We start from the raw sequence: 25,901 nt of genomic DNA, 5'->3' as shown, positions 1-25,901 counted from the left end.
TTTCTACACTTCATTTGACCCTGTAATAGAATGTTGTGAATGCTTTTATTTCATGCGCACTTTGAAATACTGTCCTCAAATTCTTTTACTTCTTCTTCATCCCAAGTTATGTTGGCACCACTGTTTTTGCTGCACTGTATCTGGCTAATTGTTGGAATGCCTGATGCCTCTATTGGTGTAATCCCTGCTGTCATGGCACTCATTGGCTCAAAAATCGATTAATCCAACCCAGAATGTTTCTAATTTTTTTTTTAATTTATAATTACAAATTGTTACTAAAAATTGTGTGGAGTCTTTATTTATGGGTAGTGCTAAAAGGTTTACCAGGTATACACTGCACCAAACAAACTACAGAGCAGATATGCAGTGATTTTAAATGGATGCTGTTATTTATTGTACAAAGAAGAACTGCCCACCTTCCTAAAGGGCCCTACTCACTTGGCGATGTGCCGCCGAGGTGCCCGACGGCCGATACGGCCGACGAGCGACCCGGCGGCGGGGGGGCAGTGACGGGGGGAGTGAAGTTTCTTCACTCCCCCCGTCACCCGGCTGCATTGAAGTGCAGGCAAATATGGACGAGATCGTCCATATTGGCCTGCATGCACAGCCGACGGGAGACCAGCGATGAACGAGCGCGGGGACGCGCATCGTTCATCGCTTAAGTCTCCACACTGAAAGATATGAACGAGTTCTCGTTCATTTATGAACGAGATCGTTCCTATCTTTCAGAATATCGCCAAGTGTGTAGGGCCTATAAAACCATGCCCAGTATTTAAATGAAGCTGGATCTTTCAAATCTTTCAAATCTTTCTACTCTTTCAAATCTTTCATCAGACATTGTTCAGTGTGTATGCACATAATCGTTCATGGGAAATCTTTCATCTATCATATCTTTCATCTTTTAAATCTTTCAAATCTACAAGTGTGTAGGGCCCTTAAAGGGTTTATAGTTTATAGTTTATACTAACAGAGCTATCAGAAAGCTCTAGAAGTGCCTCGAGCACCTTGCGAGTGCTACAATGGAGGCTGGCTGGCAAGGGGGATAGCGTGAGGCATAGGCAGGAAGGGAGCAGCACGAGCCTGGAGGAGTATAAATAGAGCTCCCCACCAGCTATGAGGCAGACTGTTGTTCCCCCTGTTAGTGGGCACACTTAGAGCTTCAGCACCGCTGTGAGAGCTGTAAATATACAGCAGCGACTGGAGACTGAGTAGCGCTGCCAATACAGGGCAGAGCCGAGAGGCGGCGGTAATGGCGGAGTGTGAGCGAAGATTCCCTCCAGCACAGCCTACACCCGAGTACCTAGTGGAGGCTCCAGTAGAGGTGAAGTGGCGGCTGGAGAGGCGGGGACGGAGTGAAGGGTGCCGCTGTGGAAAGAGGTGGCGGGCTGCTGAAGGGTATGTTCCTGTCTGCTATGCAGTGAACAGAATGAGGGACAGAAGGGAACGCTTTCATAGTAACGAAGAGGAAGCTAAACCTGCAGCCTCCTGATTCGCCGCCTATAGAGAGGGGCCAGTCCAGCAAAGACAGTCATTCTTGCGCGAGGAGTAGGGGGAGAAAGCAGAGCAGACACATCGAGCTGTAAGTGAGACTATGCAATGCAACATACAGTTACACCTCACTGACTTTTTATAATGTGAAGCAGCTTGAAGCAGCTTGTAGTCTGCAGGATAAGGTGGCTAAAGTAGATATTGAGCCCAACAGCACCTGCCATTTGCTTTAATGGAAGTCACAGCCACAGTATATTTATAGACTGGCCACGAGATATATCTTATCACCCCTTTATATTTGGGGACTGGATAGCTACTGCATCAAAGCTTGCAGAATAGACAGTGAGAACTATATATATATATATATATATATATACAGGTTGAGTATCCCTTATCCAAAATGCTTGTGACCAGAGGTATTTTGGATATGGGATTTTTCCGTATTTTGGAATAATTGCATACCATAATGAGATATCATGGTGATGGGACCTAAATCTAAGCACAGAATGTATTTATGTAACATATACATCTTATACACACAGCCTGAAGGTACTTTTAGACAATATTTTTTATAACTTTGTGCATTAAACAAAGTGTATGTACATTCACACAATTCATTTATGTTTCATATACATCTTGGGGGTCATTCCGAGTTGTTTGCTCGTTATTTTTTTCTCGCAACGGAGCGATTAGTCGCGAATGCGCATGCGCAATTTCCGCAGTGCGACTGCGCCAAGTAAATTTGCTATGCAGTTAGGAATTTTACTCACGGTTTTTTCTTCGTTCTGGTGATCGTAGTGTGATTGACAGGAAGTGGGTGTTTCTGGGCGGAAACAGGCCGTTTTATGGGTGTGAGCGAAAAAACTCTACCGTTTCTGGGAAAAACGCGGGAGTGGCTGAAGAAACGGAGGAGTGTCTGGGCGAACGCTGGGTGTGTTTGTGACGTCAAACCAGGAACGACAAGCACTGAACTGATCGCAGATGCCGAGTAAGTCTGGAGCTACTCAGAAACTGCTAAGAGGTGTGTGGTCGCAATTTTGAGAATCTTTCGTTCGCACTTTTAAGAAGCTAAGATTCACTCCCAGTAGGCGGCGGCTTAGCGTGTGTAAAGCTGCTAAAAGCAGCTTGCGAGCGAACAACTCGGAATGAGGGCCCTTATACACACAGCCTGAAGGTCATTTAATACAATATTTTTAATAACTTTGTGTATTAATCAAAGTTTGTGTACATTGAGTGATCAAAAAACAAAGGTTTCACTATCTCACTCTCGCTCAAAAAAGTCTGTATTTCGGAATATTCCGTATTTCAGAATATTTGGATATGGGATACTCAACCTGTATATATATATATATATATATATATATATATATATATATATATATATACTAAATTACTCATGCTGTGGAATATTTATACAGTATAAAGCATAAGTCATATAGAAAGGACTGTAACAATTTGACAGTATTGAGTTGTAACTATATCAAATAAGAAAGTGAAAGTGTATAGTGGATACTATAAATTCCTTTCTTTAAAAATAGTAATCCAAACACACAAAGAAAGTTTGGCAAACCTAGGATTTACACTGTGTTAAATAATTGAAACATTACAGTAGCAGCAGCCAAGACTGATACAGCTACAGAACACCAGCTGCTAGAATAATTAGTATTTCAGCAGGAAAAGACGCAATTGTAGCAGAACGCAGGACGTCTCGTACAGAATATAGATAAGGGACTGCACCATAAACATTGCCTGATACACTTTAATGTGAGAACTCCAATCTAATTAAGGAGAGGATCATAATATTGCAAGAACAGCTTATCCTACGATTAGATCTGCAGAGCAAGCCGATGTTAGTAAGATATAAGTAAATTCTATTATAAAAGAAAAAGAGAACTAACTCCAACAAGAGGCAGAGGCTTGCCACCCATTTAAATTTGGATGCTGTACAAATTACATGCCAGTGTACATTAAATTTAAGGGCCCAGACATTGCATTTCTATTTTTTTGAGTATCCGGGTCACTCACATATTAACACAACAGTATTCTTTTTTTTGTATTGCATGCAAAATGACTTGTATAGGCCTTAAAGGGAGATAGTGGGACTGTAAATGTATTATGTTTCCTTATGCTTGTCAGAAAGTTTTATCTTTGATTCATAAATATCTTTGTGGTATTAAAACATACATATATATATATATACTTACCGTATACATTGTGACTTGGAATTTTGTCCGGAGATCCTGAAGACACAAAGAGAAGAACAGGTATAATATTACATTGTAATGCTTGCATGTATATATGAGGCATTTTATTTATTTTTTACTACTAGAGAAAGGCTTACCCAGGCAAGCCTAAATAACTAGCTTGGGTGGAGGCACAACTATTGAGTAATCATCCCATAGTAACATAGTAACATAGTAACTAAGGTTTAAAAAAGACAATTGTCCATCGAGTTCAACCTATTTATGGTCTTCTATGCAGTCTTTTTATAGGACTAGTTATTTTTATATTAGGACTAGTATATTAACTACAATGCGTGCCTACGCACCATAACCCTGAATATTTTTATAATATAGGAATTTATCTAACCCACTCTTAAAGGTGTTGACTGAGTCCGCCATTACTACTCTCTCAGGCAGGGAATTCCAAACACGTATTGTCCTTACTGTGAAAAAAACCATATTGCCTCAATGTGCGGAAACTCCTCTCCTCTAACCTAAGCGAGTGACCACGTGTCCTCGGTGCTGATCTTATAGAAAACAGGTCCCTCCCATGCTCTGGGTATTGACCCCTTATATATTTGTAGATGTTGATCATGTCCCCTCTTAGTCTCCTCTTTTCCAGTGTAAACATGCCTAGCCTTGCAAGCCTTTCCTCATATTCCAGCGTCTCCATGCCCTTGATTAGTTTGGTCGCCCGCCTCTGAACCTTTTCTAGCTCCAGGATATCCTTTTTGTAATATGGTGCCCAAAATTGCACACAGTACTCAAGATGTGACCTCACTAGTGATTTATATAATGGGAGTATAATACTCTCGTCCCTTGCATCAATTCCCCATTTTATGAAAGCTAATATCTTATTAGCCTTCTTTGCTGCACTCCTACTTTGGGTACTGCTGCTTAATTTGTTATCTATGTGAACCCCTAGGTCTTTTTCCAGTACAGAATCCCCTAATATTATCCCATTTAGTATGTTGGTGTTATTTTTGGTCTTGCCCCCACAGTGCATTACCTTACACTTGTCTGTGTTGAACCTCATTCTCAATTTTGCTGCCCATGCTTCCAGTTTAGATAAGTCATTATGAAGAGACTCAGCATCCCCCTCTGTATTTATAACCTTACACAATTTGGTATTGTCTGCGAAAATTGACACCATGCCCTCTAGACCTACTGTTAGGTCGTTGATGAAAATGTTGAACAAAAGTGGTCCGAGTACAGACCCTTGTGGTACACCACTTAGTACTTTAGTCCAATTTGAAAATTATCCATTGACCACAACGCGCTGCTCCCTATTATCTAACCAATTACTGACCCAAGTGCATATTGTGTTCCCTAGCCCTATTTCTTGTAGCTTATAGATAAGATGCATGTGTGGTACAGTGTGGAAAGCTTTGGCAAACTCTAAAAAGATTACATCCACCTTCTTACCCTGATCAAGGTTCGCACTTACTGTTTCATAAAAGACAAGTAAGTTGGTCTGACATGATTTGTCCTTCACAAATCCATGTTGGTTCCTTTTAATGACCTTATTTGCTTTAAGGAACTTTTGAATACTGTCCCTTAGAATACCTTCCAATACTTTCCCCACTATAGATGTAGGACTAACTGGTCTATAATTACCTGGTTCAGCTTTGCTCCCCTTTTTGAATATCGGCACTACCTCCGCTATAAGCCAGTCTTTGGGAACCATACCCAATTTAACCGAATCCATGAAGATCAAAAATAGAGGTCTTGCTAGTTCAGCGTGCAGCTCCATAAGAACTGAATTCCATCGGGACCAGGTGACTTATTAATCTTTAACTTTTTTAATCGGTCACAGACTACCTCCTCACATAATTAAGCATTTAGCAGTGGGACATTATCTCTGTTGAGATTTTGTGTTAGACTCAGCATTTGGTCCTCTCTGGTAAATACCATTGAAAAAAACTTGTTTAGTTTGTTTGCTGTGTCATTATCATTTTTGATTAAGACTCCCCTCTTGTACTTTAAAGGGCCGATACTCTCCTTTTTTAGTCTCTTGCTGTTGATGTACTTTAAAAAAAAATTGGGATTCGCATTGCTTTCCTTTGCTACTAGTTTTTCAGTTTCTACTTTAGCCGCTCTTATTCCTTTTTTGCATATTTTGTTACAGTCCTTATAGTGCTGAAATGACTCCGCATCCCACTCAGATTTGTATTTTTTTTTAAATGCTTGTCTTTTTTGTCCATTAATTCCTTTATATTTTTGTTAAACCACATTGGTTTGGGATTTTTATTCCTTTTTTTGCCGCTGGTGGGAATACATTTATGAGTATTATTAATTAGCAGTGATTTTAATACATCCCATTTCTCTGTAGTATTTTTTCCATGAAACAGAATTTCCCATTCAGTGTCCCCTAACGCTTCCTTCATCATGTCAGAGTTGGCTTTGCTAAAGGTTAGAGTCCTAGTTGAGCCAGTATAGGACTGCTTATGAAAACTGATACTTAATGTGACCATATTGTGGTCGCTGTTACCTATGGGCTCTCCTACTTCAATATTTGATACCAATTCCCCATTGTTAGTTAATACCAGGTCTAAGATTGCATTGTACCTTTTTGGTTCCTCGATTAATTGAACTAAGTAATTATCATTTAGTGTGTTTAAAAATATATTGCCCCTAGCAGTATCACATGAATTGATTTTCCAGTTTATCTAGGGATAGTTAAAGTCTCCCATCACTACTATGTCTCCTACTCCTGCTGAGCTTTCAATTTGATTCAGTAACAATTTCTCATCAGACACATGAATACCTGGCGGCCTGTAGCATAATCCCAATAATAACTTCTTTATTCCTTTACCCCCACATGCAATTTCTACCCATAACGTCTCAATAGTATTTACAGTACTTTCTTGAATATAATCCCGTATAACAGGTTTTAGAAATGGCTTTACGTAAAGACATACCCCTCTGTCTCTCCTGTACAGTGTGTAACCCTCTAGATTGACTGTCCAGTCGTGAGATTCGTCCCACCACGTTTCAGTAATGCCTATGATATCATATTCCTTGTTTGCTGCGAGGATTTCTAGTTCCCCCTTTTTACTTGTAAGGCTTCTAGCATTTACATACATACAATTGAGATATGTATTTCCCCTTATGGTAGGGACATCATAATTCTTATGCAGCAAAGATGACCCATAATCGTCATTGGTTACTGTTATTCTAAAACCCTTTTTAGTTCCCATGTTGCTACCCTTGCCTTCTGCTCTATTCCTCCCCCCTGCTCCTCCCCTGTTTTGTTCACTAATGCCACCCCTGCTATTCTTACTGAATGACCCGTAATTTCTTGCTAAACCCTCCCCCCAGGCACCTAGTTTAAAATCTCCTCCAACCTTCTAACCATCCTTCCCCCCAGCACCGCTGCCCCCTCCTCATTCAGGTGCAATCCATCACAACAAAAAAGATGGCACCTGACTGAGAAGTCCGCCCAGTGTTCTAGGAACACAAACCCTTCTTTCCTGCACCAATCCCTAAGGCACAGATTTACCTCCCTAATCTCCCGCTGTCTCACTGGGCTAGCGCGTGGCATGGGTAATAATTCAGAGAATATTACCTTAGATGTCCTTGCCTTAAGTTTCCTGTCTAATTCCCTATAGTCTTTCTTAAGGACATTCCACCTTCCACTAACTTTGTCGTTGGTGCCAACGTGCACCAAGACCGCTGGATCCTTCCCAGCCCCTCCCAACAATCTATCTACCCGGTCCGCGATGTGCCGCACCCAAGCACCCGGGAGACAACAGACCGTACGGCGATCACGCAGACTACCCTATCTGTCTTCCTAATAATGGAATCCCCTACCACTACAATCTGACTAGGTACCTTACTAACTTTTATTCCAACTGCGCCAGAGGGACCGCTCTTCTGGTTGCTAGATGGAACAGTTTCCTCCGTCACTGTCATTTCCTCACTATCATCCTCCGATTTCACGTCCAGTCGTGCAAATTTATTCGGGTTTGATAGTTCAGAGATGTCGAGCCTCCCCCTCTTTTTCTTCCTTCTAACTGTGACCCAGCTAACTGCCTGGTCATCCTCATCTACCAGTAACCCCTCCCTCAACTCCTCCACCGTTCTACCTAAACTTTGCTTGAGATTGTGAATGTCCCTCAGTCGCGTAACGGTTTGCTCTAGATCAGTTACCTGGGCTTCCAGGGAAACCGTTAGCACACACCTCGTGCAGATGTACTCACACTGGGACAATTGCTCCAGGTGCGTGTACATCTTGCACGACATGCACTGAGTACAATACCTAAATAGCTTCTTGCCTAGAGTATGAAGGGAGGGGTTACACAGTGTAAGGGTGCAGGACCACATGACAGAAATCACCCAACCCCTGTACTCATCAGTGACCTGGCTGTCCCATTAATATCGGTAACTATGGTGAGTGGGCATGTGTGTGTTATATGTTAGATAGATAGATAGATAGATAGATAGATAGATAGATAGATAGATAGATAGATAGTGGACCACCGCCACCCCACCCTCCTCTTTCAGTCAGAACCTGCACCAGTAATAATACTTTGGTTGAGTACCTGCCCAGCAATTTTTTCATTCTATACATCAAAGTGCAAAGTGTTTAGCCGATGTGGTCCATGTCTTTCACCGCTTTTATAACCCTCTTCCATTCCAGTGTCAGTGTATTATACAGTATATCATCTCAAAATAAGTCAGTCACTAACCGTGGGGTTACTGGGTGCATTCACTGCAACCGAGCTGTCTGGGCTTCACACTGATTATTGCGCCTCGTCTCTCTCGGGCTCCTCAGCTGAATGATATACAGTAACACTGAACGTGGTGCCTAGATAGCCCTGCCTCTTTCCTCCCTGCATACTGTGGTGTGTGCGAGGCCAACGTAACAACTGTTATAGAGCAATACTTTCTCTGACAATGTATAACAAGCTGTCATGTTTACACTTATATATCATGGTTTGAAAATAGATGAATCTTTAAAGTTTACCAGGTGCAATGAAGGAATAACAAGCATGCCAGGGAGAGTTATTGCTTGCAATTTGACTTTATTTTACAAGATAGTGCTCTCTGTAAATGTATCACTATATACGTGGAATAGTTGTGCAGAAGTTTCCCCACACCCCTAAACAGGTTTCAAAATGCAAACTGCACCTACATGTGCACAAAATGGAAAGGGCCATATTGTGTGCTGAATGAAAACTTATGACATGTAGCCTAGCCTATTAATTCACTAGGATACAACAAAATAACTAAAGCACAAAATAACATTTCTCATACATCCTAGAGGATGCTGGGGTCCACTTCATGACCATGGGGTATAGACGGGATCCGCAGGAGACATGGGCACTCTAAAGACTTTTCAAGGGTGTGAACTGGCTCCTCCCTCTATGCCCCTCCTCCAGACCTCAGTTGTAGAAATGTGCCCAGGTCAACTGGATGCACACTGAGGAGCTCTACTGAGTTTCTCAGAAAAGACTTATGTTAGTTTTTTTTATTTTCAGGGAGATCTGCTGGCATCAGACTCCCTGCTTCGTGGGACTGAGGGGGCAGAAGCAGAACCAACTTCCTAAAGAGTTTCATGGCTCTGCTTCTGGGTGACAGGACACCATTAGCTCCTGAAGGGAACTGAACGCTAGCCGTGCATAGATGCTCACTCCCACAGCACGCCGTCACCCCCCTCACAGAGCCAGAAGTCAGAAGACAGGTGAGTGTTAGAAGACAGATCTTCAATCAAGAAAGTGACGGCTAAAGGTACCGCGCGGCTGTTGCCCACACACACACAGGCACTGCAGGGCGCGGGGGGGACGACGTGGGCGGCATGAAACCTATGGAAACTGGCATAAATAAGGGGCATAAGTTGCTGAGGCACAGTCCTACCCCCGCCAGTATAAAAAATTACCTCATAAAAGCTGAGGAGAAACACACCATTGAAGAGTGGAGCTTCCTCCTCAGTCAGCCAGCACACTGCTCAGCGCCATTTTCTCTCTCTCCTCAGGCTGCAGAGACAACGCTGGTTCTCCTCCACTACTGACAGGGGGGCCACAGTGAATTTGGTGCTATATAATTGTGTGATTAACATTATAAAAGCGCTGAATGTCAGTGGGCATTTTGTGTTCACAGACATTGTGTTACTGGCGCTGGGTTGTGAACTGGCAAATCCCATCTGTGTCCCTCTGACAGATTTTACTGTGGGTCTGTCCCCTATAAATCCCGGAGTGTCTGTGGTGTGGTTCTGCACGTGTGTGACATGTCTGTGGCAGGGAACTCTGTGGAGACATGTTAGGGACACAGAGGTGTAATATGACACCAAGAGCCTGACTGGGTGAAAGGTTACATGATAGTGTGAATCATATCAGTAAGAGGTTGGACTGAATCTCATACAGAAAACTGAAAATAATCTGTTGAAGATGTGATTTTTAATAGTTCTGCCTTTCATCCCCAGTGACCTTCCTGAGTCACATACAAATTTGCACAAGTAGTACAAACTGATACCGACACTTACTCTGATTCCTGTGTCGACACTAGTGATTCCAGGGGAATAGGTCCTAAGTTTGCAAAAAAACATTCAAAACATGTTTTAGCTATAAAGGAGGTGTTAGAAGTTACGAAGCCCCCTCTTTTACCACAAGGAGAGGGTTTACTTTAGTAAAGAAGTAATGTAATTTCTCTGACGTCCTAGTGGATGCTGGGTACTCCGTAAGGACCATGGGGAATAGACGGGCTCCGCAGGAGACTGGGCACTCTATAGAAAGATTAGGTACTATCTGGTGTGCACTGGCTCCTTCCTCTATGCCCCTCCTCCAGACCTCAGTTAGAATCTGTGCCTGGCCCGTGCTGGTTGCACACTAGGGGCTCTCCTGAGCTTCTAGTAAAGAAAGTATTTGTTAGGTTTTTTATTTTCAGTGAGATCTGCTGGCAACAGACTCACTGCTACGTGGGAATGAGGGGAGAGAAGCGAACCTACCTGCTTGCAGCTAGCTTGGGCTTCTATGGCTACTGGACACCATTAGCTCCAGAGGGATCGAACACTGGGCCCGTCCACGATCGTCCGGTCCCGGAGCCGCGCCACCGTCCCCCTTGCAGAGCCAGAAGCAAGAAGAACATCCTGAAAATCGGCGGCTGAAGACTTCGGTCTTCATTAAGGTAGCGCACAGCACTGCAGCTGTGCGCCATTGCTCCCTATGCACACCACATACTCCGGTCACTGATGGGTGCAGGGCGCTGGGGGGGGCGCCCTGGGCTGCAATTAGAATACCTTACATTGGCAAACAGCACATAATATAGTCTAAAAAAACTATATATGTGCAAAAATCCCCCGCCATAATATAAATATAAGAGCTGGAGAAGTCAGCCGGGAAAGGGGCGGGGCTATCTCCCTCAGCACGTTGGCGCAATTTCCTCTTCACAGCTCCGCTGGAAGACAGCTCTCCAGGCTCTCCCCTGCAGTTTCCAGGCTCAAAGGGTAAAAAAGAGAGGGGGGGCACTAAATTTAGGCGCAAAAACTGTATATGTAAAGCAGCTATAGGGAAAATCACTTTGTGTTAGTGTAAATCCCTGATTATATAGCGCTGTGGTGTGTGCTGGCATACTCTCTCTCTGTCTCCCCAAAGGACTTTGTGGGGTCCTGTCCTCAGTCAGAGCATTCCCTGTGTGTGTGCGGTATGTCGGTACGGCTGTGTCGACATGTTTGATGAGGAGGCTTACGTGGAGGCGGAGCAGGTGCCAATAAGTGTGATGTCGCCCCCTGCGGGGCCGACACCTGAGTGGATGGATATGTGGAAGGTATTAACCGACAGTGTCAACTCCTTACATAAAAGGTTCGATGACGCAGCTTTGGGACAGCCGGCATCTCAGCCCGCGCCTGCCCAGGCATCTTAGAGGCCGTCAGGGGCTCAAAAACGCCCGCTACCTCAGATGGCTGACACAGATGTCGACACAGAGTCTGACTCCAGTGTCGACGAGGATGAGACAAATATACAATCCACTAGGGCCATCCGATGTATGATTACGGCAATGAAAAATGTGTTGCACATTTCTGACATTAACCCGGTTACCACAAAAAAGGGTATTATGTTTGGGGAGAAAAAGCAGCCAGTGACTTTTCCCCCATCTGATGAGTTAAACGAATTGTGTGAAGAAGCGTGGGGTTCCCCAGATAAGAAACTAGTAATTTCTAAGCGGTTACTCATGGCGTACCCTTTCCCGCCAACGGATAGGTTACGCTGGGAGACGTCCCCTAAGGTGGACACGCTTATCAAAAAAGGTGGCACTGCCGTCTCAGGATACGGCCGCCTTAAAGGAGCCTGCGGATAGAAAGCAGGAGGCTATCCTAAAGTCTGTATATACACACTCAGGTACTATACTAAGACCTGCTATTGCTTCAGCATGGATGTGCAGTGCTGCAGCAGCGTGGTCTGATTCCCTGTCTGATAACATTGATTCCCTTGACAGGGACACTATATTGCTAACCATAGAGCATATTAAAGACGTAGTCTTATATATGAGAGATGCACAGAGGGATATTTGCCGGCTGGCATCTAGAATTAATGCAATGTCCATTTCTGCCAGGAGAGCATTATGGACTCAGCAGTGGACAGGTGATGCTGATTCTAAAAGGCACATGGAAGTTTTGCCTTATAAGGGTGAGGAATTGTTTGGGGACGGTCTCTCGGACCTCGTGTCCACAGCAACAGCTGGGAAGTCGATTTTTTTACCTCAGGTCCCCTCACAGCCTAAGAAAATAGGATTTTGGTACCTACCAGGTAAATCCTTTTCTTTGAATCCATAGGGGGCACTGGAGTACTCTTGGGATATGGACGGCTTCCACCGGAAGAAGGCACTGAATAAATTAATTTTTGAGACTACTCCTCCCCTCCATATCCTGCAGCACTTCAGTGTTTTTTACTGAGCCGAACAGGATCGATAGAGAGATTGACAAAAGGAGAATTACATATAGTCTCACAGACAACAATAAAGTTGACACAACGTAACAGACAACTAAACAGTTGACACCATAACTGATTAACCCTTGTTAAATTTAAACCAGTCGTGAAAGTGTGTTACCATAAGAACCACTGGACTCCTAAAACAGGTAAACTGCTCTGGGTGGGCGTCCAGTGCCCCCTATGGATTCAAAGAAAAGGATTTACCTGGTAGGTACCAAAATCCTATTTTCTTTTTCATCCACTAGGGGTCACTGGAGTACTCTTGGGATGTACCAAAGTCTCCTCCGTGGCGGGAGAGCTGTTTGGCACCTGTAACACTAAACGGCCAAAGCTAGATGCTGCTGCCGCGAACGTATCAAACTTGTAAAAGCGCACAAACGTGTGCACTGACGACCAAGTAGCCGCACGGCAAAGCTGTGTCGTAGAAGCCCCACGACTCGCTGCCCATGACGTCCCCACAGAACGTGTGGAATGAGCTGTTACTGAAGTAGGTGGCTGTAACTTAGCATAAAGGTAAGCCTGACGTATAGTCAGTTTGATCCATCTGGATAAGGTCTGCTTAGAGGCTGGCCAACCCCTCTTAGCTGCGTCATAGAGAACAAACAACGTATCTGTCTTACGCACAGTAGACGTTCGGGAAACATAGATGCGCAATGCGCGAACCACATCCAACGTTCCAGAATCTCCTGTTAACACAGGAACTACTATTGGTTGATTGATGTGAAAAGACGACACTACCTTTGGTAGAAAAGCGGGATTCGTCCGAAGTTCCGCTCTGTCATCATGAAAAATTAAATACGGTGACTTGCATGACAAGGCACCCAAATCTGAAACACGCTTAGCCGAAGCTAAGGCTAAAAGAAAAATCGTTTTCCAAGTGAGAAATTTAATATCCACTTGTTGTAAGGGTTCAAAGTAATCGGACTGTAAGAAATCTAAAACCAGATTCAAGTCCCATGGTGCTGTAGGTGGAATGAAAGGAGGCTGTATCCTCTTTACACCCTGTAGAAACGTATGTATTGACTGCAACGAGGCCAATTTCCTTTGAAAATAAATTGACAACGCAGATACCTGCACCTTTAGTGTGGAAAGACGTAGTCCTCCATCTAACCCCATTTGTAAAAATAACAAAAGACGGGATAATTTAAAAGACGATGTCGGAAATTTCCGAGCTTCACACCAACCTATATAAGTACGCCAAATTCTATAATAATGAGCTGCCGTAACCGGCTTCCTAGCTCGTACCATGGTTGGTATAACAGACTCAGGAATGCCCTCTTTCCTTAAGATGGCCTTTTCAACAGCCACCCCGTCAAACGCAGCCGCGCTAAATCGGGGTAAAGGAACGGACCCTGTTGTAACAGGTCCGGACGTAGTGGGAGTGGCCACGGATCGTCTGCGAGTAACCCGAGGAGATCCGAGAACCAAGCCCTCCGAGGCCAATGAGGCGCTATTAGAATGACTGTGACGAACCCTCTCTTGATCCGTTTTAGCACCAACGGGAGCAGCGGAAACGGTGGAAACAGATACACAAGGCTGTATGGCCACGTGGCTGTGAGAGCATCCACCGCCACTGCCCCTGGATCTCTTGTTCTGGACACATATCTTGACACTTGATGATTGTGGCGGGATGCCATTAGATCCACCTGAGGGTAACCCCACTTCTGGATCAACATCTGAAATACTTCTGGATTCAATGCCCACTCTCCTGGATGAAAATCCCGACGACTGAGAAAATCTGCCTCCCAGTTGTCCACTCCAGGAATGAACACTGCCGATAATATCACCTGGTGATATTCGGCCCATCTGAGGATCCGAGCTACTTCCCGCATAGCCATGCGGCTTCTCGTTCCTCCTTGTTTGTTTATATATGCGACTGCCGTCGCGTTGTCTGACTGCACCTGAACAGTCTGAAAACGAAACATGTACACCGCTTGTCTTAGAGCATTGTAAATCGCCCTGAGTTCCAGAACATTTATGGATAGCGATCTTTCGTGATCCACCCAGAGGCCCTGGAGCCGATAACTCTGAACTACAGCTCCCCAACCTCTGAGACTTGCGTCTGTTGTCAGAATTATCCAATTCGCGACGCCGAATCGTCTCCCTGCAGATAGATTGTGTATTTTTAACCACCAGAGAAGAGACACCCTGACTTGTGGTGACAACCTCACCCTGTGGTGCAGCTGCAGATGTGATCCCGACCACTGTGCTAACACCTCCAGTTGAAACGGACGTGAGTGAAATCTTCCGAACTGAAGTGCTTCGAAAGCCGCCACCATTGTGCCTAGAAGGCGAATGCACAAATGTACTGAGACTGTGCGTGGCTTGAGCACTAATTGCACCAGATGACGAATGCCCTGTACTTTCTGTTGTGGCAGGTAAACCCTTTGTTTTACTGTATCGAGAATCATCCCTAGGAATTGAAGTCGTTGACACGGAATTAGATGTGATTTCTTTAAACTGACTATCCAACCGTGCTGAACTAGTACATTGTACGTTAGTAAGGCATGTTGGAGAAGCAATTGTTGAGACGGAGCCTTTATGAGTAGATCGTCTAAATACGGAACAATTATTACCCCTAGGGACCTGAGATGAGCTGTCATCACGGACATTACCTTGGTGAATACCCGAGGCGCTGATGAGAGGCCAAACGGTAGAGCCTGAAATTGGTAATGGTCTCGTCTTATCGCAAACCTTAAGAAACTCTGGTGAGGTGGCCAAATCGGAATGTGCAAATACGCATCCTTGAGATCTAGTGCAATCATGAATTCCTGTGGCTCTAACCCTGCAATTACTGACCTGAGAGATTCCATCTTGAATCTGTGGTAAGTGACGTAATGATTGAGACCTTTTAGGTTCAATATTGGCCTGACTGAGCCATCTGGTTTTGGTACCAGAAACAGACTGGAATAATAACCCTGCCCCTGTTCCTGCACAGGGACCGGAATTATCACTGCAGCATTCAGCAGAGACTGAATGGCAACCTGCAGAACTGCTTTCTTGTCGTCCGACACAGGCAGTCCTGTCGTGAAAAATCTTCCTGTCGGAAGATAATCGAACTCTATTTTGTAACCCTCTAATACTAAATTGCGGATCCACCCATCTGTGGACGTCTGCAGCCACGCCCCCTGAAAGCTCTGAAGGCGTGCTCCCACAATTGGAGATCCGAGATGGGCTGGGAGCCCGTCATGCCACTGGTTTGTTAGTGGTCTTGGTGTCTTGACGACGTGCATTGGATTGTCGGGCACTACGTCCCCGACCTCTTCTGCCCGGCGTGACTGCTCCTCCCTGCCCACGAAAGGGCTGAGTTCTAAAGGATTTGAACGCCGGACCAGAATATTTCCGTTTAGGTATAGTTGTAGGCGATGGAAGAAAAACAGACTTCCCTCCAGTAGCCTCAGAAATCCATTTGTCCAATTCAGGACCAAAAAGTTTCTCGCCATCATAAGGCAATGCCTCTATACCTTTTTTAACCTCCGTCTCCGCCTGCCACGAACGCAGCCAAAGTGCTCGTCGTACTGTGACTAGCGATGAGGACAGGCGAGAAGTAAGCTGACAGACGTCAGTAGAAGCTGTACATAGATATTCAGCAGCTTCCCAGATTTGATCCGCGAGAAGTATAAGATGATCATCTTGCAGAGCCGACTTGAGCTCTTTTATCCATACCATTAAAGCTTTAGTAACCCAAATGCCAACCAACCCAGGTCTTAACAGCACTCCAGTTGCTGTGTACATGGACCTTAGCATAGCCTCTATTTTACGATCTGCAGGGTCTTTAAGCGTAGTAGCAGTTGGGACTGGTATGGTTAACTTCCTCGTAAGTTTAGATACGGATGAATCCACCAAAGGTGGGTTCTCCCATGTAGCTGTCATGGCCTCTGGAAACGGGTAACTCGATTTAAATCTACGAGGAATAGAAAACCGTTTGTCCGGATTTTTCCGTGACTCCAGTAACATTTTATTAAGAGATTCCGAGATAGGGAAACACATCGGAGATCTCTGTCGTTTAGTAAAGACTACCTCATCATTCGTCAGTGGCTCCTCAGTTTCCGTAAACTCCAGCGACTGACGAACTGCTCTGATGAGATTGTCAATACCTGGGCTGTCAAAGTCGTCACCTTCTGACTGTTGTTCTATTTCGCCCTCCTCGTACTCCTGTTCAGTGAGATCTAGTATCCCAGAGACAGGAAAATTAGTAGGAAAAGGAAACTTATCTTTTCCACTCAAGGTGGACTTATGACCAGTTTGAGACTCCCCAGGTAACTCAAATGGTCTCATCTTAAACTCAGATCTTGCCGCCTCTCTTTCTTCACGAGAGGCGGCCAGTTCTGATTGTAAACCAACTAATACATCTGCAAGTAAAGCCCATGGCGGGTCCTGAGATGCTGGCTTTACTTCTGGAATGGAAATCGTATTTATGGCTGTATTAACAACACATGCTGTACATGTGGTGGATCCATCAGGCAACACACTCTTACAGACATGACATGACAAATGTTTCTTAGATTTTGCTGGTGTCTTACTCATTATGAAGACAGACAATACAAACTCCACACAGACAGACTGCACGACTCAGTAATAACACCAAAGTTCCTGGTATATATCTAGGCAAGTGCAGTGCCTGCCAGAAATACGAAAACTGACCCCAAAATTCCTCTAGTACCACTCTTAGCCGAGATGTAAAAATAGGAAACCTGGAACAGACAGGAGAACATTTAAACATATTAAGCATTTCTTGGCACTGCCAAATACTGTTAAAGTCTCCCCCCCCCACTCCCACGACCTCCGTGTACAGCACCGGGTCTGGGCCTGTGGAAGTTTTGCAAAGGGCCGTGTGAGCGGCCTGCCTGTAGACCCCGGACACGGAACTCCTCGGCTGCTGCGGGCGGATGGCGGAAGCAGAGAGCGTGCTGCATAGAGCCGTGGAGCGGCCTATGCACACGTGCTCCCGCCCGCCACACACAGCATAACGGCGTGTCTGTGTAGCCAAGCAGCGCTGCTGCTGCGCAGGGAGCAGCGGTCTCCTAGGATGCTGGGAGCCGGAGAGTGAGAGCGCGCCGCATGGACCGTGAAGCGGCCCATGTACACGCGCTCCGGGCAGCGGTGAGTACCCAACAATCCCCAACAGTGGAGCGGCAGCAAGCGCTGACCGCCCCAACCCAACATACCTGGACCGTGACAAAAGTCTATGACGGGGCCTTCATCCAAGCTCCGTCCAGCTTTCCTGCAGGCAGCCTGCAAGTGGAGTGAGGGAGCTCTTTACAGAGAGGTCCGACACTCACGGCTACTCAGCCGCTTCCACTGTCCCTGACCCACGCCTGTTAGAAGGGGGGAAAGGACGTGGAAATTGAAGAAAAAAAAAAACTTAGAAAAAATTCCAATACTTTGTGGATGAGCTCCACTATGCCTTCTAACTGTGTCGAGCACAGAAAAAACACTGAAGTGCTGCAGGATATGGAGGGGAGGAGTAGTCTCAAAAATTAATTTATTCAGTGCCTTCTTCCGGTGGAAGCCGTCCATATCCCAAGAGTACTCCAGTGACCCCTAGTGGATGAAAAAGAAAGCACCGTATTATCAAGTACAGTCCTTTCGGCCTCAGAAAGGCAAGCGGGTCAGAGGCGCGTCCTTTCTGCCCAGAGGCAGGGGTAGAGGGAAAAAGCTGCACCAGACAGCCAGTTCCCAGGAACAAATATCCTCCCCTGCTTCCACTAAGTCCACCGCATGACACTGGGGCTCCACAGGTGGAGCCAGGTGCGGTGGGGGCCCGTCTCCGGAACTTCAGCGACCAGTGGGTTCGCTCACAGGTGGATCTCTGGGTTCTACAGGTATCTCAGGGATACAAGCTGGAGTTCGAGACGTCTCCCCCTCGCCGTTACCTCAAATCAGCCTTGCCTGCTACTCCCAAGGAAAGGGAGGTAGTGCTGGCGGCAATTCACAAGCTGTACCTCCAGCAGGTGATAATCAAAGTTCCTCTCCTTCAACAGGGACGAGGTTACTATTCCACAATGTTTGTGATACCGAAACCAGACGGTTCGGTGAGACCCATTCTTAATTTGAAATCCTTGAACACTTATATAAGGAAGTTCAAGTTCAAAATAGAATCGCTCAGGGCGGTTATTGCAAGCCTGGAAGAGGGGGATATTATGGTGTCACTGGACATCATGGATGCTTACCTACATGTCCCCATTTACCCACCTCACCAGGAGTACCTCAAGGTTGTGGTACAGAACTGCCATTACCAATTCCAGACGTTGCCGTTTGGTCTGTCCACGGCACCGAGGGTGTGTTCCAAGGTAATTGCCAAAATGATGATACTCCTTCGAAAGAAGGGAGTTATAATTATCCCGTACTTGGACGATCTCCTTATAAAGGCGAGGTCCAAGGAGCAGTCGTTGATCGGAGTAGCACTATCTCAGGAAGTGCTACAACAGCACGGCTGGATCCTGAATATCCCAAAGTCGCAGCTGGTTCCTACGACGTGTCTGCTGATATTGGGCATGTTTCTGGACACAGAACAGAAGAAGGTGTTTCTCCCGGGGGAGAAGGCCAAGGAGTTGTCATCTCTGGTCAGAGACCTCCTGCAACCAAAACAGGTGTCGGTGCATCATTGCAGGCGAATCCTGGAAAAGATGGTAGCTTCTTTCGAAGCAATTCCCTTCGGCAGGTTCCATGCAAGGAACTTTCAGTGGGACCTGTTAGACAAGTGAGGATCGCATCTTCAGATGCATCGGCTGATCACCCTGTCCCCGAGGGCCAGGGTGTCTCTGCTGTGGTGGCTGCAGAGTGCTCATCTTCTCGAGGGCCGCAGATTCGGCATTCAGGACAGGGTCCTGGTGACCACGGATGCAAGCCTCCGAGGTTGGGGAGCAGTCACTCAGGGAAGAAACTTCCAAGGACAATGGTTGAGTCAGGAGACTTCCCTACACATAAATATTCTGGACCAAGCAGAACTCCTGCTTCAAAACCAGCCGGTGCTGATTCAGTCAGACAACATCACGGCTGTCGCCCATGTAAACCGACAAGGCGGCACAAGAAGCAGGATGGCGTTGGCAGAAGCCACAAGGATTCTCCGATGGGCGGAGTATCACGTGCTAACACTGTCAGCAGTGTTCATTCCGGGTGTGGAAAACTAGGAAGCAGACTTCCTCAGCAGGCACGATCTCCACCCGGGAAAGTGGGGACTTCATCCAGAAGTCTTCACGCAGATTGTGTACCATTGGGAACGGCCACAGGTGGACATGATGGCGTCCCGCCTCAACAAAAAGCTAAAAAAGTATTGCGCCAGGTCAAGAGACCCTCAGGCGATAGCTGTGGACGCACTAGTGACACCGTGGGTGTACCAGTCGGTTTATGTGTTCCCTCCTCTTCCTCTCATACCCAAGGTACTGAGGATAGTAAGAGAGGAGTAAGAACTATACTCGTAGTTCCGGATTGGCCAAGAAGAACTTGGTACCCAGAACTACAAGAAATGATCTCGGAGGATCCATGGCCTCTGTCTCTCAGACAGGACCTGTAACTGCAGGGGCCCTGTCTGTTCCAAGACTTACCGCAGCTGCGTTTGAAGGCTTGGCGGTTGAACGCCGGATCCTAACGGAAAAGGGCGTTCCAGATGAAGTGATTCCTACGCTGTTAAAGGCTAGGAAAGACGCTGCCTGAAGTTCAGACGTTGTTAAGGGAGTGCTGCATATTCAGCCCCCTTTTGTGCCTCCAGTGGCACCCTGGGATCTCAACGTAGTGTTGGATTTCCTAAAATCACATTGTTTTGAGCCACTTCAGAACGTGGAGTTAAAGTATCTCACGTGAAAAATGGTCATATATATTTGGCCTTGGCTTCGGCTAGGCGTGTGTCAGAATTGGCGGCTTTGTCATGTGAAAGCCGTTATCTGATCTTCCATAGGGACCGGGCAGAATTGAGGATTCGTCCCCAATTTCTCCATAAGGTGGTATCAGCGTTTCATTGAACCAACCTATTGTGGTGCCTGCGGCTACTCGGGACTTGGAGGCCTCCAAGTTGCTGGATGTAGTCCGGGCCCTGAAAATCTATGTTTCCAGGACGGCTGGAGTCAGAAATACTGACTCGCTGTTTATCCTGCATGCACCCAACAAGCTGGGTGCTCCTGCTTCTAAGCAGACTATTGCTCGCTGGATCTGTAGCACGATTCAACTTGCACATTCTGCGGCTGGACTGCCGCATCCTAAATCAGTAAAAGCCCATTCCACGGGGAAGGGGGCTCTTCTTGGGCGGCTGCCCAAGGGGTCTCGGCATTACAACCTTGCCGAGCTGCTGCCTGGTCGGGGTCAAACACGTTTGCAAAATTCTACAAGTTTGATACCCTGGCTGAGGAGGACCTTGAGTTTGCTCATGCGGTGCTGCAGAGTCATCCGCACTCTCCCGCCCGTTTGGGAGCTTTGGTATTATCCCCATGGTCCTTACGGAGTACCCAGCATCCACTAGGACGTCAGAGAAAATAAGAATTTACTCACCGGTAATTCTATTTCTCGTAGTCCGTAGTGGATGCTGGGAGCCCGTCCCAAGTGCGGATTTTCTGCAATACTTGTATATAGTTATTGCTTAACTAAAGGGTTATTGTTATGAGCCATCTGTTCAGTGAGGCTCAGTTGTTATTCATACTGTTAACTGGGTATAGTTATCACGAGTTGTACGGTGTGATTGGTGTGGCTGGTATGAGTCTTACCCTGGATTCCAAATCCTTTCCTTGTAGTGTCAGCTCTTCCGGGCACAGTTTCCCTAACTGAGATCTGGAGGAGTGGCATAGAGGGAGGAGCCAGTGCACACCAGATAGTACCTAATCACACCAGATAGTACCTAATCTTTCTTTCAGAGTGCCCAGTCTCCTGCGGAGCCCGTCTATTCCCCATGGTCCTTACGGAGTACCCAGCATCCACTACGGACTACGAGAAATAGAATTACCGGTGAGTAAATTCTTATTTTTCCCTCCACCTCAGGTCCGATTTAACCTGAAAAGAAATTTCAGATTTCCAAAAGGAATTCAGGCAGCTTACCTTTTTCCAAAAAAGGTGGGAGTCACCCCGCATTTTAGACAGGACCCTGTCATAAAAGAGAAAAGGTGTTTCTCCCTGCGCCTGAAATGGCTTCACTTAAGGAGCCGACAGACCGCAAGTGAGTGAGGTGATTTATTGATGTGGCCAATGGGACACTACTCAGGCCTACCATTGTCTGTGAGTGGGTGTGTAGTGCTATTGAAAAGTGGTCAGAAAACTTGTCATTAGACATTGACACAATAGATGGAGACGAGATACTCCTAACGTTAGGTCATATCAAAGACGCTGCTGCGTACATACTAGAATCCATGAAATAAATTGGTTTCTTGGGATCAAGAACCGCTACCATGGCAGTATCGGCTCGGAGGGCTTTGTGGATTCGCCAGTGGAATGCTGATGTAGATTCCAAAATAAAATATGGAGACTCTCCCGTATAAAGGTGAGGCCTTGTTTGGTGATGGGCTGGATGCATTAGTCTCGGCGGCTACCGCAGGTAAGTCAACATTCTTGCCTTATGCTCCTACACCGGCGAAAAAGACACATCACTCTCACATACAGTCCTTTCGGCCCAACAAATACAAAAAGGCCAAAGGTCTCCCCTTTTTTTGCAGGTATGGGAAGGGGAAAAGGAAAGAAATCCGCAGTATCTCCCGGATCACAGGAGCAGAAGTCCACCCCTGCTTCTGCCAAATCTGCAGCATAACGCTAGGGCTCCCTTGCGGGAGTCCGCTCGGGTGGGAGCACGTCTGAAACTTTTCAGCCAAATCTGGATTCAATCTGGCCTGGACCAATGGGTCTTACAAATAGTGTCCCATGGGTACAAACTAGAATTTCAAGACGTCCACCCATGCCGATTTTTCAAATCGACCTTGCCAGCTTCTCTTCCGGGAAGAGAAGCAGTAACAACGGCAATTCAAAAAATGATGTCAGGATCAGGTCATTGTTCTGGCACCCTTGGCACAGTAAGGAGAAGGTTTTTTTTTTAATACAAGCCTCTTTGTAGTTCCGAAGCCAGACGGCACGGTCAGACTGATTTTAAACCTGAAAAATCTGAATCTCTGCCTGAAAAGGTTCAAGTTCAAGATGGAATCCCTGAGGTTAGTGATATCCAGTCTGGAAGAGGGGGACTTCATGGTGTCAGTAGACATAAAAGATACTTACTTGCATGTTCCCATTTATCCTCCTCACCAAGCTTATCTGAGATTCGCAGTACAGGATTGCCATTACCAGTTTGACGTTGCCGTTCGGACTCTCCACGGCACTGAGGGTATTCACCAAGGTGATGGCTGAGATGATGTTCCTCCTTCGTTAAAAAGGAGTCAATATAATTCCTTATCTGGATGATCTCCTGATAAAAACAAGATCCAGGGAACAGTTGGTGCAGAACATTGCACTCTCCCTGTCAATACTCCAACAACACGGTTGGATCGTGAATTTTCCAAAGTCGCAGTTGGAACCGACAACAAGATTATCCTTTTTAGGGATGATTTTGGACACAGTAGTACGGAGAGTATTTCTTCCAGTGGAAAAGGCTCTGGAAATCCAGAAAATGGTCAAACAAATATTGAAACCAACAAGCGTGTTGATCCATCAATGCATTCAGTTGTTGGGGAAAATGGTAGCGGCCTATGTGGCCATACAGTTTGGCCGATTTCATGCCAGAGTATTCCAGTGGGACCTGTTGGACAAGTGGTCTGGATGCCACCTACACATACACCGGAAAATAATCCTGTCCCCCAAAGCCAGGATTTTGCTCCTGTGTTGGCTACACAGTTCTCACCTACTAGAGTGACGCAGGCTTGGGATTCACGACTGGGTCCTAATAACCACGGATGCAAGTCTCTGAGGCTGGAGAGCTGTCACACAGGGGGAAAGCTTCCAAGGAAAATGGACAAGTCAGGAAGCCTGCCTTCACATAAACATTCTGGAATTGAGAGCCATTTACAATGGCCTTCTACAAGCGGTACATCTTCTTCAAGATCCCATGCAGATCCAGTCGGACAATGTAACAGCAGTCGCGTACATAAACAGGCAAGGCAGAACGAAAAGCGGAGCGGCAATGGCAGAGGTGACAAGGATTCTCCTCTGGGCAGAAAGACATGTTAGAGCTCTGTCAGCAATTTTCATTCCGGGAGTGGACAACTGGGAAGAATACTTCCTCAGCAGACACAATCTCCATCCAGGAGAGTGGGGCCTCCACCAAAAAGTCTTCGCAGAGGTGACGAGTCTTTGGGGAGTTCCTCAAGTAGACATGATGGCATCTCGTCTAAACAAGAAGCTTCGGAGATATTGTTCCAGGTCGAGAGACCCTCAAGCAATAGCAATGGATACACTGGTGACCCAGTGGGTGTTTCGGTCGGTATATGTTTTCCCTTCACTTCCACTGATTCCAAAAGTTCTCAAAATAATAATAAGAACAAGAGTTTGAGCAATCTTCATTGCCCCAGACTGGCCAAGGAGGGCTTGGTATCCAGATCTTCAGGAGTTGCTCATAGAAGATCCTCGGCCTCTTCCTCCTCAAGAGGACCTACTACAGCAGGGGCCGTGTGTGTATCAAGACTTACCCCTGCTACGTTTTATGGCATGGCTGTTGAGCGTCGGATCCTAGCTCGAAAGGGTATTCGCAAGGAAGTCATCCCCACTCTTATTCAGGCCAGGAAAGGAGTAACGTCTAAACATTACCACCGTATTTGGAGAAAATATGTGTCTTGGTGTGAATCCAAAAAGGCTCCTACGGAAGAGTTTGAGTTGGGACGGTTTCTCCATTTTCTGCAGGCTGGTGTGGATGCGAGCCTTAGATTGGGGTCAATCAAGGTCCAGATTTCGGCCTTATAAGTTTTCTTTTAAAAACAATTGGCCTCCTTTCCAGAAGTTCAGACGTTCGTGAAAGGGGTTTGGCACATCCAGCCTCCATTTGTGCCTCCAGTGGCACCATGGGACCTTAATGTGGTGTTGCAGTTCCTTCAATCGGGTTGGTTTGAGCCTCTACAAGAAATAGAGTTGAAGTTTCTCACTTGGAAAGTGGTGATGCTTTTGGCATTGGCATTCGCAAGGCGGGTGTCTGAATTGGGGGCCTTGTCCAACAAGAGCCCTTGCCTGATCTTCCATGAAGATAGGGCAGAGTTGAGAACTTGTCAACATTTTCTTCCAAAGGTGGTTTCCTCTGTCCACATAAACCAACCTATTGTGGTGCCAGTTGCTACTGACACGTTCGCTGAGTCAAAGTCTCTAGATGTGGTTAGAGCTTTGAAGATTTATGTCGCTAGAACAGCTTGACTACAGAAAACAGAGGTTTTGTTTGTCCTGTATGCTCCCAACAAGATTGGGTGTCCTGCTTCCAAGCAGACTATTGCGCACTGAATCAGAGGTACGATTCAGCAAGCTCATTCTACGGCTGGATTGCCGTTACCGATGTCGGTGAAGGCCCATTCTACTAGGAAGGTGGGCTCCTCCTGGGCGGCTGCCTGGGGGGTCTCGGCATTACAACTTTGCAGAGCAGCTACTTGGTCAGGGTCAAACACATTTGCAAAATTCTACAAGTTTGACACCTTGGCCGATGAGGACCTCAAGTTCGGTCAATCGGTGCTGCAGGGTCATCCGCACTCTTCCGCCCGTACTGGAGCTTTGGTATAAACCCCATGGTCATGAAGTGGACCCCAGCATCCTCTAGGACGTATGAGAAAACAGGATTTTGATAATCTACCGGTAAATCATTTTCTCCTAGTCCGTAGAGGATGCTGGGCGCCCGTCCCAGTGCGTACTTTACCTGCAGTTTAGTTATTACAGTTACACAAGTTGTGTTATCTTGGTTCAGCATGTTGCTGCAATTAGTTCATGCCTGTTGGCGTGTGTTATGTTGAATGCCATGTGTGCGGCATGGTTGAGGGTGTGAGTTGGTAGATATCTCACCACTAGTTAAGTAATTTCTTTCCTCGATATGTCAGTCTCCCTGGGCACAGTTCCTACAACTGAGGTCTGGAGGAGGGGCATAGAGGATGGAGCCAGTTCACACCCAATGAAAAGTCTTTAGAGTGCCCATGTCTCCTGCGGATCCCGTCTATACCCCATGGTCATGAAGTGGACCCCAGCATCCTCTACGGACTAGGAGAAAAGGATTTACCGGTAGGTTATAAAAATCCTATTTTCTCTTACGTCCTAGAGGATGCTGGGGTGCACATTAGTACCATGGGGTATAGACGGGTCCATTAGGAGCCACTGGCACTTTAAGAGTTTGAGAGTG

This window comes from Pseudophryne corroboree, chromosome 11 (assembly GCF_028390025.1).
Source record: "Pseudophryne corroboree isolate aPseCor3 chromosome 11, aPseCor3.hap2, whole genome shotgun sequence".
Classification (NCBI taxonomy): Eukaryota; Metazoa; Chordata; class Amphibia; order Anura; family Myobatrachidae; genus Pseudophryne; species Pseudophryne corroboree.
Note: the sequence above shows the minus strand (reverse complement) of the source record.